This window comes from Neomonachus schauinslandi, chromosome 11 (genome assembly GCF_002201575.2).
Source record: "Neomonachus schauinslandi chromosome 11, ASM220157v2, whole genome shotgun sequence".
In the NCBI taxonomy this organism is placed as follows: domain Eukaryota; kingdom Metazoa; phylum Chordata; class Mammalia; order Carnivora; family Phocidae; genus Neomonachus; species Neomonachus schauinslandi.
The window spans coordinates 93,292,950-93,309,077 of NC_058413.1; positions in this window are offsets into that span (position 1 = coordinate 93,292,950).

The following is a 16,128-nucleotide window of genomic DNA, read 5'->3' on the forward strand; positions in this document are numbered from 1 at the left end:
GAGTTGTAGTTCTTTATATATCCTAGATATTAATCCCTTATCAGATACATGATTTGCAAATATTTCTTCCTATTCCATGTATTCCTTCTTCACTCTGTTGATAGTGTCCCCTGACGTACAAACATTTTAATTTTGATGTAGTCCGACTTACCTGTTTTGTTGCTGCCCATGCTTTCGGTGTCACATCTAAGAAATCATTGCCAAATCCAATGTTATTGAAGCTTTTCTCCCATGTTTCCTTCTGAGAATTTTACAGTTTTAGCTCTTATGTTTAGGTCTTTGTTCCATTTGGGGTTAGTTTCTATGTATAGTGCATGGTAAGGGTCCAACTTCATTCTTTCACATGTGGATATCCAGTTTTCCCAACACCATTTGTTGAAAAGACTATCTTTTCCCCCCACTGAATGGTCTTGGTATGCTTATTGAAAATCTTTGATCATATGTGAAGGTTTATTTGTGAGTCAGCTAGGAGTTTTTATATTAGCAGACATGCCCCTCAGGAGAACATCGGGGAGAGCTCATCTTGTGCTACAGTTTCCAATGCATAAGTCTGTATTGCCACAGTTTTGCCAGCTCCTAGACAACAGGAACTCTTTTATAATTCAAATTTAAACTTACTTAGTATATATTGTTCATCCACTTTGTGTCCAGCATCTTGTAGATCTAAGGATGCAGAAATTTTTATCCAAGAGCTTGCAAATTAGTGGAGAAGCAAACATGAAAACATACAAATGTCTTTGTGAAAAGAGTACTCTCAAAGGTACAGTAGGTGTACAAAGACGAAAGGGGTGAACCCAAACTAGAGAGGAGAGAAAACCTTCTCAGAAGTGGTGACGCTTCTGCTGAGTTTTGAAGGATGATTAAGAGTTTGCCTGGCAAACAAACGGTGGGGGTCATAGGGACTTTCAAAGCAGAGAGCCATATGTGCATAGAGTTGGAGGGAGGCCACAGTATGTCATTGGATTATCATAGAGCATATATTACAAGGTCAGGAGGATTGGGTGAGGAGCTTAGGTGGGTAGGCAGGAGTCAGATCCTAGAATGTGAACTTTATTATGTGTGTGATTGAGAAGATTTGCACGTCCACTCCTTAGACCAGTCCTTAGCACCTATAATTGTTTTATTCAATCGATTGTTGTCTAGTGAAATAATGCTTTGTATTTGTTTCCCTGCTCACATATCATCTCTTTCACTTCTTTTTTCCTTCTTTCTCTTTGTTTTCTTTTCTTTTCCCTCTTTGGTGGCTTTCTTATTTTTTTTTTCCTGGAGATATAGCTCAGCTACAGAAGAACATAAACAAGAATGGGACATGAATTTAGACAAAACAACAACCACAAAAAAGTGAACTCATACAAGAAAACATTGAAGCTACCTAGGTTAGGCTCAGTTGAACTTCCAAATGTGTTTTAAATTAGGTCATCTCAACCATGACTACAAGTTCAAAACATTCAAAGCAATCTTATTGGAACTGGAACAAGACATATTTGGTTTCCTCTAAAGGATTTTTAAAAGTGTAGTTAAGAGCTGAGCTCTCAAATGTAAAAATATATAAAAAGAAAGCCCCTAAGCAAATGGTCTTCAAAATAAATGGCACTAAACTTTCGAACTAGCAAAAGTTGTGATCCCTCAGTAATATATCACTTATAGGAGCAAGGTTTACTCAGCAAGCTCATTTATCTGGGCAGGGCCAATCAGAAGCAAGTGAGCAGAGGAAGCATTTAGAACAATCAAAACATGTGCAGAGTCCATAAACTCAGACAGGTTTTGCTCTTCTTTTACCCACAATGCCAGCAAACTGGGCTGCCTGGTTTCCTAAGAGATAGAACGTGACCAGTAAGTTACGAGGGCACCGAGGGAGGGCTAGACACAAGTACGAGGATTCTTCTGAGAAGAAAATGCTCTTGGTTTGGTAAGGAGAAGACAGAAAGAAATATGAAAGGAAAGATCTACAAACTTCAAAAAGAAAACCCACATACAACATATAAAGCATCCTGAGATGATTTAATAAGGAAATGGAGGCCTGCCCACCTCCATAGCCCACAATGTATCTCTCTAAAGGAAAGCACAGAATCCAAGCTAATGTTCATAATAATCCCTTCCATCAGTATAGTTTGGGCCCACAAGCTAGTGAAGATGAACTATTTGGGAAAATTCACTTTTGCAGAAAGAACTATATCTTATTCTGCCCTGATGCCAGTTAAATGGGTCATCAGACCACCTCTCCTAATTTCAGCCTAATTTCCAACTTCATTACCATAATAGGAAAACTGTAGAGTTAGAGAACTTACATTATTTTCCTATGCACTAGGAAAGTGCATAAAAAAGACTCAGTTTCCTTATGTGTAGAATGGTGATCATAATACTGTACATATCATAGATCTGTTGTGAGGGCAAAAAGAAGATTCGTGTCCGGCATCCGGCATTTTACATACTCAATGCTTCATAAATGTGAAACACTCCTATAACCACCACGGCCACCTCCCCCCCCACCATCATTACTGATCTTGTAACAACCCTGCACCTGCATTCCTACCCTGACTCCACCATTTATGAGCCCTAGGATCTTGGGAAAGTCACTTAACTTCTTTCTGCCTTGGTTTCCTCATCTAGAAAATGAAGAAAGGCTATAGAATATCTCCCTCCTGGAGTTGCTACAAGGGTTAAATGGAATAATATATGAAAAACACTGAAATTAGAGACAAGCACCGAGTAGTGATTCAAGTAAGATTGGCTGTAGTTACTATTGTCGTTACCCTCCATTTTACTTCTAAGGATGGTAGTTCTCAAAGTGTGGTTTGGGGACCCCCAGGTTGTCCCCTTTTCAGGCAGTCCATGAGGCCCAAACTATTTTCAAAGTCATATTAAATTGTTGTGACTTTTTCACTCCCACTCTCTTGAAAGTACTGTGATATCACTACCGAAGAACTGCAGATGTACATTGAGACTCTAGGTGTCTTCTATTAAACAGGAAAGAGCCTTGGAAAAATGTAAAAACAATGCTCTTCTTCTTTTTATTTTTGCAAAATACAGTTATTTTTCCTAAAAGTATGTTTTTGTGTTAGCCTATCATGGGTTTATTGCTGTTACTTTTAAGTGAATAAATATTTTTTAAAGCTTAGTTTTCATTTCTAATATGGTAAATATCAATAGGTATAATCCACAAACACAGAAATTCTTTGGGCCTCTCAATAATTTGAAGAGTGTAAAGGGTTCCTGAGACAGAAAAGTTTGAGAACTGCTGTTGTAGTGTAGAAAACTTCAGAGTTGTTGACATCCTGAACGTCCCTTGCTTAAGATTTGAGTATGAGTAGAGTCAAGTCTCAACCAAAGTTTTCTGATAATGGAGGATCCTGGTCATTATGATACATTATACCCCAAAAGTATTGGAGCTCCCACATGGGGAGAGGGGCCAATGGTATGACAATGCATTTACAGTTGAGTACTGTTGCAGAGCTCTGTCTGCTCAACTTAGCGTGACTCTAGTCTTCACATGGTATTCAAGGAAAATACATGTTCTCCAACATCTTAAATTTTATTCCAAGTGGCCAGTCATGGCAGAATCAAATTCACATGCAGTTCTTGCCTGGTGATTAAGAAGAGGCACCTAGTGTTAATAGTCTCAAGTTGTGGTTCCAGAGTCAAAATGGATTCCCATCACGGGTTTTCAATCTCAAATATCAGGCAAAAATTCTCATCCATTTGTAAGCCACTTTAAATACGATTTTCAGGAGTTCAAGAACTAATCCCTGAAGGAACTGGGTCAAGTTCTTCCCAATCCTGTCCCCATACCATAGATAACTAAGCTTCAGTCTTAAGGACATACTTTGGGATACTGGGGCATACTTAAAGGAGGGAAAACAAACAGGGACAGTCTTCCACAGAAAAGGCATATGTGGTCTCTCTTTGAATAAACATTTGATGCTTGAGTGTATTTCACTGGAACAAATTGGTTTAAGTATGTCATATTGTGATTTAGGGTTCCCACCATTGTCTTGGTTCCAAGTTGACACCTGCTACATTGTTTAAGACCTTTTGTTCAGAGGCTTCAAATTTTCACACACATATATACACGCATATATAATGCATTTGGTTGGGTTGGATTGAAATTTTCAGTAGCAATCCAAAGAGTGGCTCACAGGGCAATGTCATAGGCTTGCATGCATTATTCAGGATTTTCTACTAAGTGCAATGGGCTTTTGGAAATTAAATTGGTTTATTTCAATCCAATGCTTATTTGACATATATGTCCATTTATGCTGAAGAATCATATCATTCTTCTATTTTGGCTCCAATAATGTTAATTCTTCAAATGTTACCCTACAGAGGCTGTTACTCCACAATGCCAAATATCCATCTGGAAATAATAAACCTTTATTTTATTATCCTCATCTCCCCAAATCTAATATTTGATAAGATGGACTTAAATTACCTGGATGTCTAACTATTTTCATTTGTAGCTAGATGCCATAGTATTGTAGGAAAACCGAAATAAGCAACATGAAATGAAAATCATTTTGATCAAGTTATATAGCATCCCAGAACTAAACAACCCTACTCCAATATTTTGCTAAATTTAATAATTTCACCCAAATGTTATCAGATCAGTTTGTGTGTGGAATACAATGTGCCAAACAAAATAAATTGAGTATCTCACTATTGAAATAATGTGGAAGGGGGGCGGGGCCTGGAGAAACAAGCACGAGATATATGGGACAAGGCAATGAAGATTAGCCTCTCTCCTCCTCCTCCATGGAGGGTCCACGCAGACCTGGCCGGGTCCAGCAGTCAAGCAAGAACACTAGTCCTCTTATCTTTGACTCTACAGAGGAGGCTTCTCCTGCCACGTCTTCATCCCAGCCAGCACTGTGGTTTTGCAAGAGAGGCATGCAAGGTGGAAAATCTAACTACCGGCTTATATCAGAGCTCCCTCAGTTTCCCAGCCAGTGCCTCAGCACACACTGGACACACTCCAGGCTCTAGTATGATCCACTCATTCACTCCACATCACTACAGAATCTGAGACTTGGAAATGCAGGCAGCAGACCACTACAACACTACAACAACTACTATTACTGTTAGGTGCTGGTCTATCTTCTCCTGGAGAGTTACCTAATTTAGACCTTTCCTGGGACACAAGCTTACACCGAGCAGGCTGATCAATTTGAGAACAATCCTGTAAAAGTGGTCCAGACTGGAGATATAGCATCAAAGTTTTGGAGGCATTTAAGTATTTTGAAATTGCCATTTAATTTCATTTTTGTCCTGCTTAGAGTTTGACTTCATTTTTCCCCTTCTCTAATCAGATCTACAATATTCAAATGGGAATTCAGATTGAGCCATTTTCTGATAAATCTGGAAAAGAAGTAAAGTCATGTCATTGTTCCTTAGCTCTACTTTTTTCTCAGCTAGCTGGTCAACTGAGTCCCAAAATGGGCTTGGCTTAATGATCCAATTAAATAATTTACATCTGTGTGGCCTTGGTCTTTGTCTCAAATGGGTGAAAATAGAAATGTACATGAAACTTTTAAGATAAACAATGCTGGTAAATCACCCAAAATGACCATACTTACTCAAACCCTCCCTAATGAAATTGAAAGATATTCATGTTTGCATGTTATATATTCATGCAATTTACTCCAACAAATAAACCTTTCAACCTGTATTTAGAGTGCCTACTATGTGCTGGTGTCTGAAAATAAGAGTTAAGTAAAAGACTTAAGAAGCTTACAGCCTAAGAGTTACAAAAGCAAACATATTTTCCTATCAGTGTGGTACTGGGAATGCAAAGGGCGAGGTTACTTTCCTCATCATGATCACCATTAATGAGCACCTACAAAATACACTGTTGTGTCCCGTGCTGAGTCCACAGCAGAAATAACCGAAGGATTCTGGGAGCTGCTTTATTAATTCCTGATTCTCTGTTACCCAGGTTGCAATGATTAATCTCCAGAAAAGCTACAGTTTAGCACCTGTTGAATGATATTAGAGGAAATCATCTGTGTTGCAAATAGAGAATATGTTAGGGAGGCTGGACTCAAATGAATCCAGGTTTTGCTATCTTTCTCCTTCTGTTTGAGCAGACAAATAATCTGTTGCAACTTTGCTGCTTCTCTTCCATAGCTTGGCTCTGTTCCCATGCACCATTTTGTTCTAGGGGATGCCTAAACTGATTCTTCAGCGTTAGCCAAAACAAATGAGGAGCTTGGCTCTTGGTCTGCTCACAGCAGCTGCTGTGATTGAAGTTCTCTGCACCTAAGCAGTGGGGCAGCTTTCTGTTTGACAGATGAACACATTTTCATTACTAGAGAAACAGGAAGCATTGCATACTGGGCAAAAAAAAAAAAAAAAAAAGGAAAAAAAAAAAAAAAAAATATTTGGGAAGTTGCTTTGTTCTTTCTTATATCAATCGTGGTTATTGTTCAGCTGAAATGTTAGGGAGGAGGCTGACGGTGTGGGAGCCTAATACCCAAGCCTCAGGCTTCTCTTCCCCTCAGACTGTAACTAGGAGCTGACAGCTGTGTGGTTTCTTGACCTCAGGTTGCCTTCGCCAGAAAAATCCTTTGCAGATCTGCTCTGGGAGGCAGTTTTGTTCATGCATGCAGCAAAGGGCATGGAGAGGCCAGGAGGTCTAAGGGAACCCACATATAAAGGAAAGGGAAAAAAACATTTGGCTGGTTCCATTTATTCAGTCATACAATGGATCTAAACTGTGTCACGGGTATTTGAAGGCCTTCAACATAACTACTCGAGACTTCCATGGTGATTTGGGAGCTTGTGACGACTTAACTGTGGGGAGATCCAGGTTCTTCAGAGAACAGAGCCGATCTCTGGGAAGGCAAATTTGTGACAGTCTTTCCTTCCTAACTTCAGACTTTGGATTCCTGTGGTCAAAATGGTAGCCTTCAAAGGCACCCTTGGTTCCCAGGTTTTGTGTATTGAGTTCCTAGATAAACTTTAGTGCATTTGACTGGCATAGCAAATCTGCAAAGCAGAGGACAACTGTGGGAAAGACAAAGAGAGGAAGATGATAAGAAAATACATAAATGTGGGGTGCCTGGGTGGCTCAGTCAGTTGAGCGTCCAACTCTTGGTTTTGGCTCAGGTCATGATCCTGAGATGGAGCCCCAAGTTGGGCTCGGTGCTCAGGGTGGAGTGTGCTTAAAATTTTCTCTCTCTCTCCCTCTGCCCCTCCCCCTGCTCGCAAGGGTGCACATGCTCTCTCTCTCTCTCAAATAAATAAATAAATAAATAAATATCATTAAAAAATAAAAATAAAATACACAAATGTAAGGGGTGAAGTTGCAAATGAAAAGGCAAAAATTTAGTGTAAATATTGAAGGATGTCTTCAGAGAGGAGAGGAGTCTAGGGTCCCTACAGATGCATGCTTATTGGATCCTCATTTACAATGACCACTGCACCAAGAACTTCCTGGCTACCTTGTCATCTATTGAAAAAGTTGGATTGCCGGCCAAAGAAGCTAACATATATTGACCAACTACTATTAGTCAGAAACTGGGCTAGGTGCTTTTTGGAATGACATAGCTATCACAGCACACAATGTAGGGATTAGACACTTTGTCATCTATCTAAGGTCACAGGGTTAAATGACACAGCAAGACTGCCAACCCAGTTCAGTGTAACTCCAAAGCCATCTTGGAGTTTAAAGTGTTCTTCCTCCACACACATCCCCCTGCCCTTTCTTGCCTACATCCTTGGTAACTTGTGGCATTCACTCCTGCTTGGCCTGGACCAAGTAACTAATCTTTCCACATAAGACCCAGGCTGCTAATAACTGATGGGAGTTGGCACGTGAGATACAATCCCTGTGACTTTACCGATGGGCCAGGGTGGTGGGAAGAGAGAAATAATGTTCTGCTTTCATATATACTTACCAAAGACTTTCACTATAGCAGGCCATGCATTGCACTCATGTGTTCATTATGTTAATTAGCGAGTTTCTTGAGAACTCACTAGGATTGTCTCTTTCTCACTTTTGCATCCTTGTCACAAAATATGCATAATTCTCATTCTCTGGTCTTCAGGCTAAGGACTCAGACTTGCTCATCCAAAATACCAACTTCCTTCCTATCTAGTATTCCACGTTCATAAAAGCATTTGATGAGGGCTTATTGATGGTGGTGACTATAAGGCCAGAAAAGTTATGGAGCCTGGTCAAGGGTCTGCAGTAAGTTACAGAACCAAGCAAAAATTCAACTTTTCTGTTTCCCAAGGAACTTCCTCTTACAGACCAAGATTATAAAATTCACATCTCATAGGGTCCTAGGTTTCATTTAAAGCTTCCTAGGATTCCTTAAGTTTTTTTGCAAAAACCAATTAAGGTTTAATTGTTTTTATAAAAGTACTACATCTAAAATAAGCTTCTTTCTTCTGCTTATTTTAGTTTCCTTCTCTCTTCTTATCTCTTAATTACTCTTTTATTTTTGCTCTCACAAATGAATTTGTTTCCAAGTATAAGCAGGGGTATTTTGTGAGGAAAAAATGTGTAAATGTTGCCTCCTATAAGCAGAAAATTTATGTGTATGAATTACTAAACTTCTCAGACTCAGGGTCATTAGTGGTATGAGATATCAGTACCCACCTCTCAGGATTGTTGTGGGAATTCAATTATTCTATATAAAACACCTAACAGGATGCTGGACACAGAGTAGGCATTTAGCAAATGTTAGCTTTTACTGTTGTTAATACTGACATGACTTTTATAAGGAACGACATGAAAAGGATAAAGAAATATACTAACAACTTCTGACCCTTACTATATTATTACTTTTGTAATTTTAATTTCCTTTTATCATAGATTGTTGATTACAGAATTGTGTTACAGAATAGTTGTACCATAGGTTATTGATTACAGAATAGTTTCGATCGATCTATCATCTATCTATCATCAGACAAGTCAAGGTTAACTATTATGCTTGCCATGCCCACAATTTTGTTTTTTTTAAGGAAACCACTTTGCACACAGCAGTTCCTGAGGGATTAAAGAAACATCCCTGGGCAGCCATAGTCTCAACTAAGGGTCCTGCATCCAACTTCACCAAGTCAGTCCAGGGTGAAGAACCGACCTGAGAGTAACCAATCCCTAGGCTAACCAGTGGTTGTGAAATCTCTAAATCTCTACTCAGAAATTAACTAATAAGATCCTCTCAACTCTGCAGTTAGTCTTGGGAACTCTAGAAAAAACTAGGCTATTAACAGTAAGAGCTGAATTCTGAGAGACAGAGAGAGATCATGAAGTAGAACAAGGAGTTGTGAAGAAACAGAAGCTAAAATTTAGTGGAAGCCATGAGGCTGCACTTGCTGCTTATGACTGCAATCTCTCAATGGCCCCCAGTTAAAAATTCCATGCACCTGTGTCCTCCTCATCCCAACTATGAGGCTCCTCTTGGGGGGCTCTGAATACCCAACCGAGTTTCTCACGCCACGTCGTGGTTGGAGGGGCTCAAAGCTGCCCTCAGAACCATCTGTCAATTTCCTTCCACAGTTGCTACTTGATCACTCAAATGCCATATTGGACCTGGAATTTTTCTCTAGGAGGCTTGCACTCTCCTAGACTGCATAAGGCAAATTAGAAAATGATACATTCTATTTTGGGATCCTTGCAGCTTGTCTGGTATTTCAATCAGGGGTTCTATTATCCCTTTTATCTCCAACCACAGCTGGGACCTGGGCCATTTCTCAGGAACTGAGAGCATCCTTGTTAATCTACCCTTTCTCCCTTCTTTGATCAAGCTCTGTTCCCATTTTGTGAATTCTAGTGCTGTCATAGTCTTCCTTACTCTAGCGTATGGTATTTATACCGTGGGGTTTTCTTTGTTTGTTTGTTAGTGGTTGCCCTTGAGTTTGCAACATATGTTTATAACTAGTCCAAATTCACTTTCAAATACTACCATATCCCTTTAGGGGTAGTTCAAGTACCTCACAACGGAATATTCCCAATTCTTCCGTCCTGTCCCTTAGAGCATTGCTGTCATTTATTTCACTTATAGATACTCCATAATCTCCAAACACCTTGTCTCTGTTATTATTTTGGACAAACTGTTACCCGTTAGGTCAATTAAGAATAAGAAAAAGAAAATATTTTATTTTACCTTCATTTATTCTTTTCTTAACACTCTCTCTTCTTTATGTAGGTCTAAGCTTCTAACGTCTATCATTTTCCTTCTCTCTGAAGAATTTATTTGAGCATATCTGACAAGGCAGACCTACTGGCAACAAATTCCCTGAATTTTTATAATTTTTTTTTAAGATTTTATTTATTCATTTGAGAGAGAGAATGAGAGAGAGAGAGAGCATGAGGGGGGGAGGGTCAGAGGGAGAAGCAGACTCCTCGCCGAGCAAGGAGCCCGAGGTGGGACTCGATCCCGGGACTCCAGGATCATGACCTGAGCCGAAGGCAGTCGCTTAACCAACTGAGCCACCCAGGCGCCCCAAATTCCCTGAATTTTTGTTTGTCTGAAAAAGTATTTCTCCCTTACTTTTGAAGGATGATTTCACTGGATACAGAATTCTAGCTTGTGGCTCTTTGCTTTTAAATATTTCCTTCACTTCTTGCTTGCATGATTTTTGGAGAGTAGTCTGATTTAATTCTTTATTCCTCTATAAGTGGATGTTTCTTCCACCTTTGACTTCCTGTAAGATTTTCTCTTTGTCTTTGATTTTTTTTGCAGTTTGAATATGATATGCCTGGTTGTAGATTTTCTTTGGTACTTGCCATGGTTGGTGTTTTCTGATCTTCCAAGATCTGTGGTTTGGTGCCTGATGTTTATTTTAGAAAATTCTTAGCCAGTATTCCTTCAAATATTTCTTCTGTTTCTTTCTTCTCCTTCTGGTATTCTCATTACACTTTGTAATTGTTCCACAATTCCTGGATTTTCTGTTCCATTTTTTTTGTTTGTTTGTTTTTGTTTTTTCATTTTTTTTCTCTTCATGTTTTTGAAGTATTGACATATCTTCAAACTCACTGATTCTTTCCTTGGCCTTGCTGATGAACCTATCAAAGGCATTCTTCATTTCTGCTACAGTGTTTTTAATTTCTAGCATTTCCCTTTGATTCTTTCTTAGAGTTCCCATCTCTGCTTACGTAACCTACCCGTTCTTGCTATATTATGCTTTGAATCTTGTAGGCCTTGGGTTTTCCACATTTAAAGCCAATGAAGTCAAATAATTCATTTTCTATTTCAAATACTTGGTTCTTACAATAAAAGTAATGGCTTTCAAAACTATTTTTCTGCTTTAGATCTATCCAAATCTACATAAGAGGTCGAGAGTAAAGAATTTAACTGGTTGTTTGGTATCAGCCCTACCACCAGGGCGGCATTATAATAATGCAAGTTCTTGATGCTGCTTGAATCGTTAGAGGATGTGGAAGATGAGGTAAACAAACCTGAAAATTAAAGTATCCTCCTACTACATTTTTCTCTTAAGGGTTTGTAAAACCTGGAACACAGAGCTCACACTACACTGACCCAACCAAGAATCAAGATAGCCCTGACCGACACTGCAAAGATGAGACAGAAGAAGCCCCTCCACTCCAACACTAGACGTTACACACAGCTCATTTACCTATTTTTTTGGCCGATTGATTTACACCCTGGTGGTCATAATAAAAAGAAGGAAACCAGGTATATCCCATTTCTCTCCAAAAAACAGAGAAATTTGACATTGTACTTGGGATTGAGGAAAACTAATTGATTTGACAGCTAATCAAAAACTCCTAAGGGAAAAATCAATATAGAACAAAATAATGTAGTCTGTAAATTCTGTATGCTATTCCCCCTAGTATGTTGATTGTGTAGCATCAGTCTCATCTATTTTAGATGGGAATGTTACCAACTATAATGCTTCTGTTGATATTTCAAAAAGATTCTAATCTCATTTCAGTAATAGCTTCTGTCATTCCCAGTGACACATATGCCATAACATTCTTGGTTAAATTGACAGAAATATTAATGTGCTCAGATTTTATATTATTCGGACCACTGTATGTTTCTTTCTTAGTATTCAATTACCTTTGCCTTATACACAGTATCAGAGCCCAGTTGCCCAATCCCAATGCATTAGGTATTATTCATGAGGGACATCAGTCTTCTCACCTCTGTGTGATTTTGGACTTCTCCAGCAGAAAGCTTTTTACAACTATATGGATTTTCTTCTTTAAATTTTATAGTTTTCTATCTTCTGTAACTCAGATGAACTTGTTATATGCCTTGTTCCTCATCTTCATTTTATTTCCTTAGAATTATTGCCTTTCAGAATTGAAATGGATTTATGGCCCACATCTCAATCTGATGTTTGAAACTGTTCTACACCTTCTCTGCCAAATTCCTCCTCTATCCTTGAGTTCATTGCCTTCCAATAGCCAATTCTATCTTTGCTATTACATATCAGAGAATAGATTTTTTTTCAAAGTAGTTTTCACCTATTACTCTAGTTTTATGTTTTAGTGTCATTTAGAACAATCCAAATTTTTCTTTTACTCCATGACCCTTTGGATATTTAAAATAGTTACTAGGAGCATTTGCTTCTCTGGGCTAAATATCCCTACTTCCTTCTATCATTCATAATAGAATATAATTGTGCATTTCCTTACCATCTAGTTGGTAGTTCATTATGTGTTTGAGTTACATATCTAGCAACAATTTGCAAGGAATGTTAGGCAATTTTTCCACTTTGGCATCAGATTTTCAACTGGAATGATTAACAGTATATGACTATCTTTAACATGATTAAAATGTAAATGGGGCTTTAGGAGAGTAAAAAAAAAATGAAAAAGAAAGAGGTTAAATGGGATCCACTGATTCATACAATAGGATAAAACTTCATACAATATTCTATAAATTTGATAATGAGCATTTTTAGATGTCATAAAGCAGTGATAATCAGTACCAAGCTCAGTTTCTGGAACTTAGTATTAGTAAATACTTGTTAAATAAATAGTAGGCATTTTGAGGTGTATTTCAATTTCCCTTCTACTAAATACTGGTACAAAGACATGGGAATGCTGTGGAAGGTTTCGAGAATTGTCTAGGAGATTCTATGATGGTTTCAGAATGTCTTTAGTGGAGATTGGGTGAGGAGGAGGCGATCCTGTTAGAAAGAGGAGCTAGAACATTGGTCTTAAAATTCTAACTGCATAGCAAATAACATTTTTACCTCCATTGTGTATGACAGATCAGGAATTGTAGTAAGTTTCTCTAAAGATGCTTTTACTCAGCCTTCCCCTAAGATTAAGAAATTATCCATTGTCCATAGTAAAGATTATTTTTTTCTTTAAGGTAGGCTTGGAAGGTGATGGAGATTCTGGGAAGGTAAAAGCCATCCTCTCACCGAGACAACTATTGGAGACTTCATTACTCAGATTCCTCATATGTTACTGTTTTTGTCTTAAGTGATTCTGCATTGGGTATCACTGTCACTGATTACAAAAAAAATATGCAAAACACTATCAGTTTCTGTGATGCGAATGCTTGAATTTTACTTGAAATAGCAAGACTTAGTAGAGGTTGTAGAGAAATACTTTTAGTGTGCACTGTGAAGCATCTGCTACTTGTTACTCTTTATTCTGACAGTGATTTGTTCTCCCTAAGTTCTTCTGCATTTTCTTTGAATTCTCCTCTGGGTCTTTGTCTCTTTGCCTCTCCCTCAGATGCTTCTCTGTTCTCTCTGTATTGTGTTTCCAGAAAGAAAGCATATCCTGCTCATTTTAGTCCAGAATTGGTCATTTTCAGGCCAATGTGCTCCCATTAGAGTAACATTTATACCAAGCCCTTTTAAACATTCTCCGTGGCTACAGCTGTTCAAGATTTTACTCTCTGATCATCCCAGGCCCATTAATCCTAAGGCTACACATATGATGCTTTCAAAGTGTGGCATCTAGGACAGAACCCAATACCAAAGGTGAGATCTGATCCTGGCTTTCTCCTAGCTTGAAAGACACATAAATTCCATTTGGGGGATATATTGGACATGAGCTGATGACAGATTGCCTTTACTAAGTATCCCATGTAAAGAGAACATTACGTTCAGCCTTGAAAGATCAATAAACTTACAGACAGCCTTGTAGAAGGAAGAGAATCTTTCCTCAAAAACTAAGGCAATGTAAGGCAGAGCTGAAAACCAAGCCACCTTTGCTGCTAGTCATAAAGCCATTACCTGGTAAGGTCCCACTTACTGGTGTTTGAGCAGCCGTCAAAACATGGATGATCTAGGCTTATAAAGACATAACTCATGCAACACTACATATTTGTTGCATTTCATATACACACCTCCGGCAGGTTGGGAACTAGAAACATTTGCTCAGTGTCTGTCATGTGTCAACACTACCTCACTGAATTTTCAGAACATTCCTTTAAACTTGGATTACTGTTTTTGTCTTATGGATGGGGAAACTGAGTTTCAAAGAAAAGTTAAGCAGCATGCATTTTCATAACTGACAGGCCAAGATTCTAACTCAAATATTTTACCCCAAAACCCAAGCTCTTTCCACTACATCATGCTTTCCAGGGTGTTGCCTGTAGGTAAAATGAAGATTATGTTCTAGATATAGCATTAGCAAACATATGAAAGAAAAACAGGATATAAGAAAAGTAACTTGCAACTGAAAGAGTTCATAATTCTTCATTGTTACAACGATTCTAGGTTGAAACATATTAGAATTTATCACATTATTACTCAGTCATGTTAGGTAAAGATTATTCTAGGTATATATATATATACATATATGTATATTTTATTTTAGGTATATATCGTTCCATCCCACTGTCCTCTGGTGTACTCTCTTTGCTCTGCATAAACTGCATAATCTCACATAAACCATGGTGAGTTCACAAGCAGTACTGAGTCATAATGCATGTAAATCCAGTAGGCATTCTTTTTGCCTTAAAACTTCTTATTTCTTGCACTGAAGTGGAGGATTTCCTTTCCCCTTTCCAGTGTTGACACGTTACTGAGGTGGAGTCCTTTTAAAGCAGATAGAAAGTTTTGATGCTAAGGTATCTATAAATACACAAGCAATCATAGCCATTAGAGCAAGAAGGGGCTTTTAATGTAATTTGCTCAAGCATCCCACTTTTATCAGTAAAGAAATTAAGACCCAGAAAGGCCTGTAAATAGAACGCTATCGTAATACCTACCCTAGGTAGGGTGACTGTGTCATTCGTTTTCCAATTTACGACACTTTCAAGAGTGAAAGAAGTTCTAACTTCTTGGATGGGGTGGGATGCTGGGAAATGGGCACTGGGTCTGCCCCAGACAGATCAGGATTTATAGCTGACCCTGAACAACATGGGTTTGAACTGCAGCGTCCACTTATATGCAGATATTTCTCAATGAATACTGTATGATACTGTAAATGTATTTTCCTTATGATTTTCTTAATAACATTTTCTTCTAGCTTATTTTATTGAAAGAATACAGTATAGAATACAAATAACATACAAAATATGTGTTAATCGACTCTTTATTAGTAAGCCTTCTGTCCAATAATAGGCTATTAATAGTTAAGTTTTGGGGGAGTCAACACTTGTACACGGATTTTTGACTGCTTTGGGAGTCGACACCTCTCACCCCCATGTTGTTCAAGAGTCAACAGTACAGTTATTCTAGCCTCTTCAAATTTTTATAATAATGAAATGAAATGGCATATGTCAAAGCTCCCGGATTAATGCCTGGAACATACATCGAAAGAGCAAATAAACTTTGGTTAACTCTGAACCTGCAGTCAAGTTGCCCAGGAAATTAGTGGAAGGACTGTGAATCACACACAGATTTTCTAACTTCCATGGCTAAGAGACAACAGTACCAGGTGAAACAAACCAAAACCATAAAATGACAACTAATCAGCAGGTTTTCTTTTGGTTCATTTTAATTTTTGGTTTTGTTTTATATCTAACAGAGAAAAACTTCCTGCCATTCCTTCCCTCATGTTATAGGTTGACCAAACAGTCCAGTGACTCTAAGATAGAAACACATCCACAGACAGTTGTGCAGACTAATAAATCCCACAGGAGGGAGGGAAAGGAAGGAAGGAAATAAGGAAGGAAGGAAGGAGGAAGGAAGGAAGGAAGGAAGGAAGGAAGGAAGGAAGGAAGGAAGGAAGGAAGGAAGGAA